At 41.7% G+C, this 12570-nt stretch overlaps 1 protein-coding gene across 1 annotated transcript in view; it reads right to left on the reverse strand.

The window, feature by feature from the left end:
- Positions 1-12570, reverse strand: part of SYNPR (synaptoporin) — a 300859-nt gene that overhangs the window by 43333 nt on the left and 244956 nt on the right. The gene's annotated exons all lie outside the window — the stretch shown is intronic.

The raw sequence follows: 12570 nt of genomic DNA on the forward strand, positions 1-12570 counted from the left end.
GGACACAGAAGACCAACCGTGCAGTTTCCTCTGGGTATCCTGGGCCACGGAGCAGACACAGTTCCCACTCCATGTTGTTTTAAACGTACAAAAAGAAGCACGCCGGAAAGACACATTTGGGGCTTTGTCAAGTTTCCACTAGGTCCTGATTTTCCTGAGTGAGTGATGAGCTCCCTGGAATGCAAGGAAATCTGACAAAAAAGGACAGGGTTTGGACAAACACTCTCTGCTAGCCCTCTGAAGTCACTGGCTCCAACACAGGATAGGAAGAGCTCTGGACTCTTGAATAATCACTCTAATTCCATTAGCAGTTCACTGCCTTTTTTAAGGCTACTGGACTACAGCTCATGTCTTCGTTTAATTAGTAAACCGGAGAAGCGTATTTCCGAATACGGTGGGAATTAACCCTCATCTAAATTGTAATTAAGAATCCACTAATCATAAGAAAGGGGGGGAAAGACCTGAGGGTGTAAAATCGGATCGAATGTGTAGACCGTGTGCTGGGAACATTTAAAGTGGTTTAATTTATCTGCCTTCATCTGTGGTGCTAATTCTGGAACAATGTATTTGTGATGCAAAATACACAGTAGATGAGGTTAGCAGTTCACTTAAGGTTAGGTCCATGCCTTTTGGTATTGCCAGCTCTTCTTGGTTCAAAGAATGAGAAGTGGAAACTAGACACACACACACACGCACACATACATCTCACAAGCCAGTGTCAGATTCTGATGGGTATAGTGAAAGTGAAAGTCGCTCAGTCATGTCCAACTCTTTGCGACCCCAAGGACTATACAGTCCATGGAATTCTCCAGGCCAGAATACTGAAGTGGGTAGCCATTCCCTTCTCCAGGGTATCTTCCCAATCCAGGAATCAAACCAGGGTTTCCTGCATTGCAGGTGGATTCTTTACCAACTGAGCTATCAGGGAAGCCCTAACAAGTTACACATTTGGGGGCCTTCAAATGATGTTGTTTTTTTTTATATCAAATACATTATTCTTAGAGTAGAACTTCAAAAACAATATCCATTTATCCTCTCAACAAGCATCAGATGATCTGGAATTGTCTCTAATATTAGCCCAACCCAACTGGGAGGGGGTACCTTGGCTTCTAAATGGAGGTATGCTTCCTCCTCTAGGTCACCAGAGCCCATCTACAAAACTTCTAGGAGGCCATCAGTAGAAGAATCATAATTATTAAGTAATTTTCCTCACCAGACTGAATGCTTTTAGTTCACCTGTATATGCATAGTGCTTGGCCTGTTGAAGATATACTATTAATATTTAAGTGAAATACACTTAGACGTGAAGCATTATTAACATACATATTAATTATTAATATGATGAGAGAAGAGAAAGAGAAGAAAGGAGAGAAGAAAAGAGGAAAAAAGGAAGGGGAAATGGGAGGAGAGAAAAGAGGAGAGGAGACAGGGGTTTCTCCACAATTTCTGAGTATCTCGGAGACTGTAATTATGACTTTCATGTCTGATGATGGCCAAGAAAGCTGAAGTTGATGGTGGGAACCTGTGCTGGATACTCTGAGCATCCAGCTCTGTGCTTGCTTCCTGTTCTCTCAGTGATGCCCTCAGCCTGTATTTGACAAAAAAGTGAAAGTCACTCAGTCATGTCTGACTGTGACCCCTTGGAATTCTCCAGGCCAGAATACTGAAGTGGGTAGCTTTTCCTTCCTCCAGGGGATCTTCCCAACCCAGGGACTGAACCCAGGTCTCCCGCATTGCAGGCGGATTCTTTACCAGCTGAGCCACAAGGGAATCCCACAAAGAAGACCCTTATTTTGTTTGGAGGTTTTAAAAAAATAAAACTTCCAATCATCCAGTAGAGTGGGGTTCCAGAAACAGAAGGGTTAACTGGATGGCTCAACCTAGCAGTTGCATCTTAGACATAGTCCTAATTCAAATGTGATCCTATGAGACTCGGGGGAGAAGAAACTGCCTGGGGTAGGGGGACTGGAGGAAAGAACTGTGAGGGCTGCAAGCCATGAAAGGAAGTTGTTTGTAATCCCCCTTTATGAGGCTAAGGTACCACTTAGTAGTGGGCAGGAGAAAAATTAAAATGAAGGCTAACAACAGTGCTGCAGTTAGATACCAGGGATCCATCACGCACTGGTGTGCCTCTCCCTTTGCAGAGAGCTTTGCAGGCATTAACTCTTTCCTTTCTTACAGCAGCCCTGTGACTTGTGTTATTATTAATGTCATCCTATAGATACAGTTCCAGGCTTTCAACTGATCAATGGTAGGTCATGCAGGGGAATTAAAATCCAGGATGCTGCAGTTTAGTCACTACCCTCAAGATCGCTGGCTTAAGAATTTGAGTCCTTGTTCTGCCATGAACTTGCCTGACCACAGGCAAGGTCCCTAATCTCCCAGAGACTCATTTTCTCATGCCTGGTGCTACATAAAGAGGAGTTAAATGGAATCTGAAGAATGAGGCTGATTGTAATCATGCCACTTCTCTCTCAGGATTCTTTGAGGGCTGGATGGAAAATATGAAAACATTAGAAATGCATCAGGCATAAAACAAAAGTGAGTCACGGTTTGCATGCCAGCAAACATTTCTAGTCCCATAAACCACCTCCGGTCAACCTGGTCTCCTTCATGGGAAAAGGAGACCTTGAACAACACAGCTTCTTCCCTTTTCACAGTCTTCAGGTGAATATTGATTCTCCTTAACATTAAACCGAATCTCTCGTGACAAGGATTCACCAAAATGTGGGGTGGTGTTTATTAGGTGCTCATTCCGAGAGCGCTTTGTCAGCCCTGTAAGGTTACGTTGTTTTTTTAACCGCTTTTATATTAATATTAAAAACAAAAACAAAGAAACCCTAAAGCCTCACATTGTCACTATTTGATGTGAGATCTGAAAATGGTTCAGAACATCCTGTCTCAGAAATATAGGCAGGAGATTGGCTTTAAACCTGTACTGTAGGAAACATGACAAAATGATATAACCAGAGGTGACAATTCAATTCCACAATCATGCACCATTCAGGTGGCCACTTCTGCTTTCTGAGAATGGTATTTATTCATCTGTACAAGAAGGCAAAGGCACTGACAGTAGTGACATACAGTAGCTGGCTGGTTCTTTTGGTCTGATTTTCTTGCTATTGAGTCATTAACAATTATGTTTCTTCTAAAGATATTCATATTCTCATTTTCACTTCAAGGTGGGCAATCTTGTCAAGCATATTCAGTAGAAAAAGATACCTTAAAAAATAGCCATTGATAACTTGGCTCCAGTCTGCCTGAAACTGTTTACAACTGTTTGCAAATGTAAAGGAATCAGTCCTGGTAAGTCTCTGACTTATAACAGCCATTGATCTTGGCATTTTAATGCTTGTTTCCTATTATTGACAGCCTCCATGTACAACAGAGATAAACAGCAGAACACTCTCGTGATCCTTGCATCATGGCAGTCATTCTATAACTCCACATGGATTCTGAAGGCAAATTGTAAAAATCCTCTATGACAGTCAAATGAGCAGAAAATTCTAGGGGGTCTAGGATTTGGTGTCTCTACAGCCAGAGCAAGCAAATAACAGGAGCTGTCCAGGTGTATAGATCAATTTGTCTTACCCACCTATGCCCCTCTAGATTGGTAGCACACTGGCTGTTAGGATTTTGGACCTCTTGCATGGTAGTTGTGAATTTGGACCCTAGATCTGGGGAGACCTGGGTTCAAACTACCCTCTGACTATTAGTGATGTGACCTGGGAGAGTTAATTAGGTAACTTCTCCAAGCCTCCCTCTCCTCATCTATAAAAATGGATAACAATACAAACCAGTTGCTTTGAGTATTAAATCAACTTTAAACAGTATATCAATCAATACCAGTGGATAGTATTGTTACTATAAACTCCATCACCATCCCCATCACTTTCCACCAATCTTATCTATGCATGTTGTGTCCTGTCATGTCCTAGAGGATTATAGAGAATCCCAAACTACAGAATAAAGGGCGAAAAAATGTGTTTCGTAGAAAACAAAGCAACAGCAACAACAACAAAAAATAGCACCAAGATCAGAGAGGAACAAGTATTGATCAGGAACTCTCTTTCTGAATAAATAGGGTTGGCTTTTTAAGAAGTACAATTACTGTTAGCTCAGTATTTGAAGGTTTTCTTAGGTATGAACCACCCTGTTGAGATTCTGCTCACACTGTGGATTGACCTTAATCAGCTGACTCACCGTTAAGGGTGAGGCCCTGTCGTGGAGGGATTAGAAATGGAAAGGCTTGCCATTTGCAGCTGCAAATGTTCATGCTGACTGTCTACATTCATTTCATCTCTGTGACTCTTAGGATTTGGGCTAACTTTTAAATTAACTTTCATCTGCTAAGTAATGAGCATATTGGTTTTTTAATATAACCGAAGTTTCACCTAGGAGCCTTTTCCTTTTTATTACTAGAATTATCTCTCCACTCCTCCCCTTCTTCTACAATCTAATAAAACAAAGCCTACTCAATGTAGTACACAATTCAGGATTTCATTATATCCTGCTTGATGGGAAAGACTATTTACACAGAGATAAAATAGCATGGCTTCACCAAGATCACTTCGTATGAGGAGAATGTAGTTTTATATAGCAAAACAGATCTTTTCCCACTTTATGGGCAAACCAGCTGAGTCAGTTTCTTCTCTCTGGAAGTCAAGAGTATTTCCTTAGACTTTAGAATTCTTTGAGAGTGTCTACATGTATCCAGGAATGGGTGCATGCATGTTAGTTTTACGGTGCAAACATATACACACACACACCTCGACCTCTTTGGTGTATCTACCTGCACATCAGGGAGGAATAAGCCCAAGATGGGTGATACTGTCAGAGATATTTTTAAATCATTAAGACCAGTAGCTCCAATTTGGGTACAGGGAGACATTTGTCCAGGGGCTCAAGTTCTGCTGATTTACCCTTCTTTTTCCACAGTAACATACCGAAGTGCTATAGATCTTTCCCCCAGTCCTTTAAAGTTAATCATGATGTTTTACAAATAGGGGTTTCTCTCAGTGACCCTTCAAAATATATTTATTTTAAGGCTTTGGTCTCTATAATATACAGATTCTTGGTGTTTAGTTGCTAAGTTGTGTCTGACTTTTTTGTGACCCCATGTACTGTAGCCTACTAGGTTCCTCTATCCATGGAATTTTCCAGGCAAGAATATTGGAGTTGGTTGCCTTTTTCTACTCCAGGGGATCTTCCCGACCCAAGGATTGAACCTGTGTCTCCTGCATTGGCAGGTGAATTCTTTAACACTGTACCACCTGGGAAGCGCTAATATATAGATGCTGCTGCTGCCAAGTCGCTTCAGTCGTGTCCGACTCTGTGCGACCCCATGGACTGCAGCCTACCAGGCTTCTCTGTCCATGGGATTCTCCAGGCAAGAACACTGGAGTGGGCTGCCATTTCCTTCTCCAAATATATAGATGAGACATCTGTAAAATTAATTTCACTCACATACTCCTTAAAAGAATTTGTAAAAACTCCTATTTGTATGAAGTTGACATATAATTTTCTTTTTATTAAAAGTCTAAACAGTTGCAAGAATGCAATTTCTGGCATAAATAATGATATTTAAAAAAATATCCTCTATTGTATCCAATATTTAGATAAATTGTTAGTTGATACTCTTTATTACCCATTTAAATTTTAATAAACAAATACCTCTTTAACAGTTGGAAATTTTATATTTCTTTTTGTTCTCTTTGAACTTGTATTTGCATTATACTTCCTACACTGATTCACAGCCTCATATAACATTTATTTATTTTTTTATCTTGGAAAGGATTTTATCAATCATCCTGTTATATTTCTTTGCAACAAAAATACATATCTAAATTTAAATTATTTTTTGATTACCCATAACCCTAATGCTTTAAGTATCAAAATTTCTTTTGAGTTGGGCAATCACTAAAAATATTATTAATGCACATAATAATCCAAAACAACATAAACATATTATAAATGTTAATAATTATTAAATTTTAAAAGTAAAATTTTTACTAGAATTATATGGGGTTATTTTTTCTTCTACTAGTTTATGAATTTTTTTAAGATTATGCATTTTTGAGGGACATATTATTTACCTCTAATATAGGACATGATTCAGCATAAATTTTTTTTTTTTAATTTTTGTTGGTATAGATGTGTTGAGAAGGCTTGCTGGCATAAATGAGTAGATGAGAATGAATGGGGTTTTATTATAATGATGCCATTAGTTTCTCTGAATTTATTCTGAGTAATATGTTCCAGATCACATAGTGATCTGTCATCAAAAACTATTTTTTAATGATCTATCAGCTCATCGGTAGATTAAGACTTTCTATTTTATTGAAGGAAAAAATTGGAAACCTTCTTACATGCAAAAGGATACATAACCTAGGCATTTGAATCAGTCACTTTTGTCAATACCAACACCGATACTTCAAATTGTCCTTTTTTTTTTTCAGTGCCTCCAATGTTTTGCAACCTAACAATGTACCATGTAGAAATATTTGGGATGTAAAAGAAGGGTGTAAAATTTGGGATGTAAAAGGTCCAAGGTCAGGAGTGGTGGCCGTGAGGAGATACCCCACATCCAAGGTTAGGAGCAGCGGCTGTGCTTTGCTGGACCGGCCATGTGGAGAAACCCCACATCCAAGGGCAAAGGAGAAGCCCCAGCAAGACAGTAGGAGGGGCAAATTCACATTTAGAATCAAACCCCATTCCCACCAGAGACGCTCAAAGGGCTCAAACAAACCTTGGACGCACCAGGACCCAGAGACCCCACAGAGACTGAGCCAGAACTGTGTTTGAGGGTCTCCTGTGGAGGTGCAGGGTGGCAGTGACCTGCCGCAGGGGCAGGGGCTCTGGGTGCAGCAGTCTTGGGTATGGCACAACCCCTTTTGGAGGAGGTCGCCATTAACCCCACCATAGAGCTGCCAGAACTTACACAGGACTGGGAAATAGTCTCTTGGAGGGCACAACAGCACCTTGTGCACCAGGACCCAGGAGAAAGAAGCAGTGACCCCACAGGAGACTGACCCAGACTTGGCCAGGAATGTCCAGGAGTCTCCAGTGGAGGTGTGGGTCGGTGGCAGCCTGCTGCAGGGTTGGGGGCACTGAGTGTAGCAGTGCATGCATGGGATCTTTTGAGGGAGTCACCATTATCTTCACTACCTCGCCATAGTTTGGCCCCAGGAAAATAGTAGGGAGGGAACACAGCTTCACCCATCAACAGAAAATTGGATTAAAGATTTACTGAGTATGGCTCCACCCATCAGAACAAGAGCCAGTTTCCCCCTCAGTCAGTCTCTCCCATCAGGAAGCTTCCATAAACCTCTTATCCTTCTCCATCAGAGGGCAGACTGAAAACCACAAGCACAGAAACCTACCAATCTATCACATAGACCACAGCCTTGTCTAAGTCAATGAAACCATGAGCTATCCCATGGAGGGCCACCCAAGACAGACGGGTCATGGTGGAGAGTTCTGACAAAATGTGGTCCACTGGAGAAGGGAATGGCAAACCACTTCAGTATTCTTGCCTTGAGAACCCCACGAACAGTATGAAACAGCAAAAAGGGCACAGAAAGATGAATTCTCCAGGTCGGTAGGTGCCCAATATGCTACTGGAGATCAGTGGAGAAATAACTTCAGAAAGAATGAAGAGACAGAGCCAAAGCAAAAACAACACCCAGTTGTGGACGGGACTGGTGATGGAAGTAAGGTCCGATGCTGTAAAGAGCAATTTTGCATAGGAACTGTTGGGGGCCAGAGTGAGGCCCTCGGCCCGTGGCAAAGGTCATGAGGAAGGAGGCTTGACATATGCAAAGGCGGGATCGAGCCTCAGGAGTCCCCCTGGAAATCCTCGAGCATCTACCCCCATAACCAGAGCCTGCCTACTTTACTACTTTGTGCTCCCACCTACACCTCTGACTTTACAGGGGGCTGTCCCCCACCACCTCTTTCAGAGAAGGAGTTAACCTAGAGCTCCAGTTAATAAAAACTCCTGGGTGTGACAAGAGTGTTTTAACCTACAAACTCCTCTGAAGGTTCTCTAGCCTGCCTGACAGGCTTGTCCGGCCACATGTGATTGCTCACAGCCTCCCAACCGTGAGAGGCACGAGATGCTTTAAACCTTCTAAAAACAGGTTCCTTAGAAAAGTTAGAAAACCATTAGTATAAGTATAGTGGACTGATTAGAAATTGTATTGGTGAAGAGTTTTTCATTTGTTGAGCCAATGTTTGTTGCTAAGTCTCCATATCCCCTGCCCTTACACACATTAATGAATATATAGAAGAAATAAGTATTAACCTTTGATATTAATCACGTTAGACCTTAGGCTAAGTAAATTCTTTCCTTAACTAAAACCCACTACACCCTCACCCTATAGGAATGTAACTTTATTTGGGTAGCATCTGTTTTAAGAATAATCACCCCTGGAGAAATAAGTGTCCTGGTTGACTGACCACTATCACAAGGAGAGGGTCATAAATTGTCAGCAGGCCCCCTGGCCAGAAGATGATGTAACACCCCTAAGACCTCTGTATACATTTGTATGAAGCACCTGACTTTGATAAAAGTCAGGACTGCTGACCCCGCATGACTTTTGCATAACATCTCAGTGTATAAAAGTAGACCATGGAAAATAAAGAATTGGGATCAGTTTCTCGAAATACTGGTCTCCCTATATTGCTCTCTCTCTCACTCTGGCTGAGTCTCCATCTGGAGCGCAGAACCCGCCATGCTTACTAATTATGCCTGGGCTTCTAAGATCCGACCGGGGGAGGGGGGGGGGCCTCAGTGTCTCCTCTCCTTCGGGAGAACGGAAGGACGCCTGCGGCCTACGTAAGTGGTGCAAACTTCTTGTCTTGAAGTTTTATTGGTCTCCCGCGTAAACCAAGCTACTCAGCCTCTTTTCTCCACTGAATTTTCCTACTGAGCTATCCTCATTCTATTACTCTTTACATTTTTAATTAATATCTAATTGAAGCTATTGTATCCTGATCCTCGCCGACGCCGTCCCCGCTTTGAATACCCTGGATCAGCCGGGGCTGGACCCCGGCAAGGAACCTGGAACGTTAGGGCCATGAATCAAGGCAAATTGGAAGTGGTCAAACAGGAGACGGCAGGAGTAAACATAGACATTTTAGGAATCAGAGAACTAAAATGGACTGGAATGGGTGAATTTAACTCATATGACCATTATATCTATTACCGTGGGCAAGAATCCCTTAGAAGAAATGGAGTATCCAACATAGTCAAAAAAAGAGTCTGAAAAGCAGTACTTGGATGCAGTCTCAAAAATGACAGAATGATCTCTGTTCATTTCCAATGCAAAGCATTCAGTATTACGGTAATCCAATTCTATGCCCTGACCAGTAATGCTGAAGAAACTGAAGTTGAACAGTTCTATGAAGACCTACAAGATCTTCTAGTACTAACACCCAAAAAAGATGTCCTCTTCATTATAGGGGACTGGAACACAAAAGTAGAAAGTCAAGAAACACCTCGAGTAACAGGCAAATTTGGCCTTGGAGTACAGAATGAAGCAGGGCAAAGGCTAATAGAGTTCTGCCAAGGGAACACACTGGTCATAGCAAACGCCCTCTTCCAACAACACAAGAGAAGACTCTACACATGGACATTACCAGATGGTCAACACCAAAATCAGATTGATTATATTCTTTGAAGCCAAAGATGGAGAAGCTCTATATGAACTATGAACTATGCCTGATGAACTATGGATGGAGGTTCGTGACATTGTATAGGAGACAGGGAGCAAGACCATCCCCAAGAAAAAGAATTGCAAAAAAGCAAAATGGCTGTCTGAGGAGGCCTTACAAATAGCTGTGAAAGGAAGAGAAGCAAAAAGAAAAGGAGAAAAGCAAAGATATACCCATTTGAATGAAGAGTTCCAAAGAATATCAAGGAGAGATAAGAAAGCCTTCCTCAGCAATCAGTGCAAAGAAATAGAGGAAAATAATAGAATGGGAAAGACTAGAGATCTCTTCAAGAAAATTAGAGATACCAAGGGAACATTTCATGCAAAGATGGGCTCAATAAAGGACAGAAAAGGTATGGACCTAACAGAAGCAGAAGATATTAAGAAGAGGTGGCAAGAATACACAGAAGAACTGTACAAAAAATATTTTCATGACCCAGATAATCATGATGGTGTGATCCCTCACCTAGAGCCAAACATCCTGGAATGTGAAGTCAAGTGGGCCTTTAGGAAGCATCACTACGAACAAAGCTAGTGGCAGTGATGGAATTTCAGCTGAGCTATTTCAAATCCTAGAAGATGATGCTGTGAAAGTGTTGCACTCAATATGCCAGCAAATTTGGAAAACTCAGCAGTGGTCACAGGACTGGAAAAGGTCAGTTTTCATTCCAATCCCAAAGAAAGGCAATGCCAAAGAATGCTCAAACTACCGCACAATTACACTCACCTCACACGCTAGTAAAGTATTGCTCAAAATTCTCCAAGCCAAGCTTCAACAATCCGTGAACCATGAACTTCAGATGTTCAAGTTTTAGAAAAGGCAGAGGAACCAGAAATCAAATTGCTAACATCTGCTGGATCATCGAAAAAGCAAGAGAATTCCAGAAAAACATTTATTTCTGTTTTATTGACTATGCCAAACCTTTGACTGTGTGGATCACAATAAACTGTGGAAAATTCTGAAAGAGATGGGAATATCAGACCACCTGACCTGCCTCTTGAGAAATCTGTATGCAGGTCAGGAAGCAAGTTAGAACTGGACATGGAACAACAGACTGGTTCCAAATAGGAAAAGGAGTACGTTAAGGCTGTATATTATCACCCTGCTTATTTAACTTATATGCAGAGCACATCATGAGAAACGCTGGGCTGGATGAAGCACACGCTGGAATCAAGATTGCTGGAAGAAATATCAGTAACCTCAGATATGCAGATGACACCACCCTTACGGCGGAAAGTGAAGAAGAACTAAAGAGTCTCTTGATGAAAGTGAAAGAGGAAAGTGAAAAAGTTGGCTTAAAGCTCAACATTCAGAAAACGAAGATCATGGCATCTGGTCCCATCATTTCATGGAAAATAGATGGGGAAACAGTGGGAACAGTGTCAGACTTTATTTTTTTGGGCTCCAAAATCACGTGACTGCTGCCATGAAATTAAAAGACGCTTTTCCTTGGAAGGAAAGTTATGACCAATCTAGATAGCATATTAAAAAGCAGTGATATTACTTTGCCAACAAAGGTCCATCTAGTCAAGGTGATGGTTTTTCCAGTAGTCATGTATGGATGTGAGAGTTGGACTATAAAGAAAGCTGAGTGCTGAAGAATTGATGCTTTTGAACTGTGGTGTTGGAGAAGACTCTTGAGAGTCCCTTGGACTGCAAGGAGTTTCAACCAGTCCATCCTAAAGGAAATCAGTTCTGAATATTCATTGGAAGGACTGATGCTGAAGTCGAAACCCCAATACTTTGGCCACCTGATGCGAAGAGCTGACTCATTTGAAAAGACCGTGATGCTGGGAAAGATTGAAGGTGGGAGGAAAAGGGGATGACAGAGGATGAGATGGTTGGATGGCATCACTGACTCAATGGGCCTGAGTTTGAGTAAACTCTGAGAGTTGGTGATGGACAGGGAGGCCTAGAGTGCTGCAGTCCATGGGATCATAAAGAGTTGGACACTACTGAGTGACTGAACTGAACTGAAAAAAAGGATATTTTCTTTTATAAAAGGGGAGTAGGTGATTAAGAAAGATATTTTCAGAACCAGGGCATTCTCAGTAAGATAAATTTTAGGCAAATGTACATGTGAAGCCTGAGAAATACATTTCTTTAAAGTTATCTACACCATGTACCCCTCCAGGAGTTGCTGCATCCCCCTAGGTGTCTATAGTCTCTCACCCGCTAGCTTGGCTTCACCCAGATGAGTCCTTGAACTACTGTGTAAGGAAACAGGAAGTAGCGGTGGTTGGTGGTATATGCATGCTAAGTCGGTTCAGTCATGTTGAACTCTTTGCGAGCCCACGGACTGTAGTCTGCCAGGCTCCTCTGTCTATGGGATTCTTCAGGCAAGAATACTGGACTGCATTACCATGCTCTCCCCCAGGCGATCTTTCTGACCCAGGAATCAAACCAGGGTGTTTCCTGCATGGCAGGCAGATTCTTTACCATCTGAGTCACCAGGGTTGGTGGTGGAAAGAGATAAGATGAGAGAGAGAGAGAGATTGAAATTCAGAGACAGAGAGCTACATCTTCAAACTAAACCACTCTATGACCAGTCTATCATATCCTAGAGGAAGAACACATTTCAAGTTAGTACAAGTCACACTGTCTAAACAACCAGTGAGAAAAAAATGGTCGATTAACTCCATAATACTGGAATTACCAATAAATCTGCAGCAAGCCTCACTACTATTTCCATGACCTCATGAGATTTCCAACCATCTATTTCAGAAGAGTTTCTAGCAAGTCTAATGATACTTCTCCAGTACAGGGGCACAAAAGAATGACAGGCATCATTTTTTCATTTTAGATCTAAGGGATCTGGATGAAAAAGAATATGATTGCTTTTCAAACACCTGC

The sequence above is a fragment of the Bubalus kerabau genome, chromosome 20, assembly GCF_029407905.1.
Source record: "Bubalus kerabau isolate K-KA32 ecotype Philippines breed swamp buffalo chromosome 20, PCC_UOA_SB_1v2, whole genome shotgun sequence".
Taxonomy (NCBI): Eukaryota; Metazoa; Chordata; class Mammalia; order Artiodactyla; family Bovidae; genus Bubalus; species Bubalus kerabau.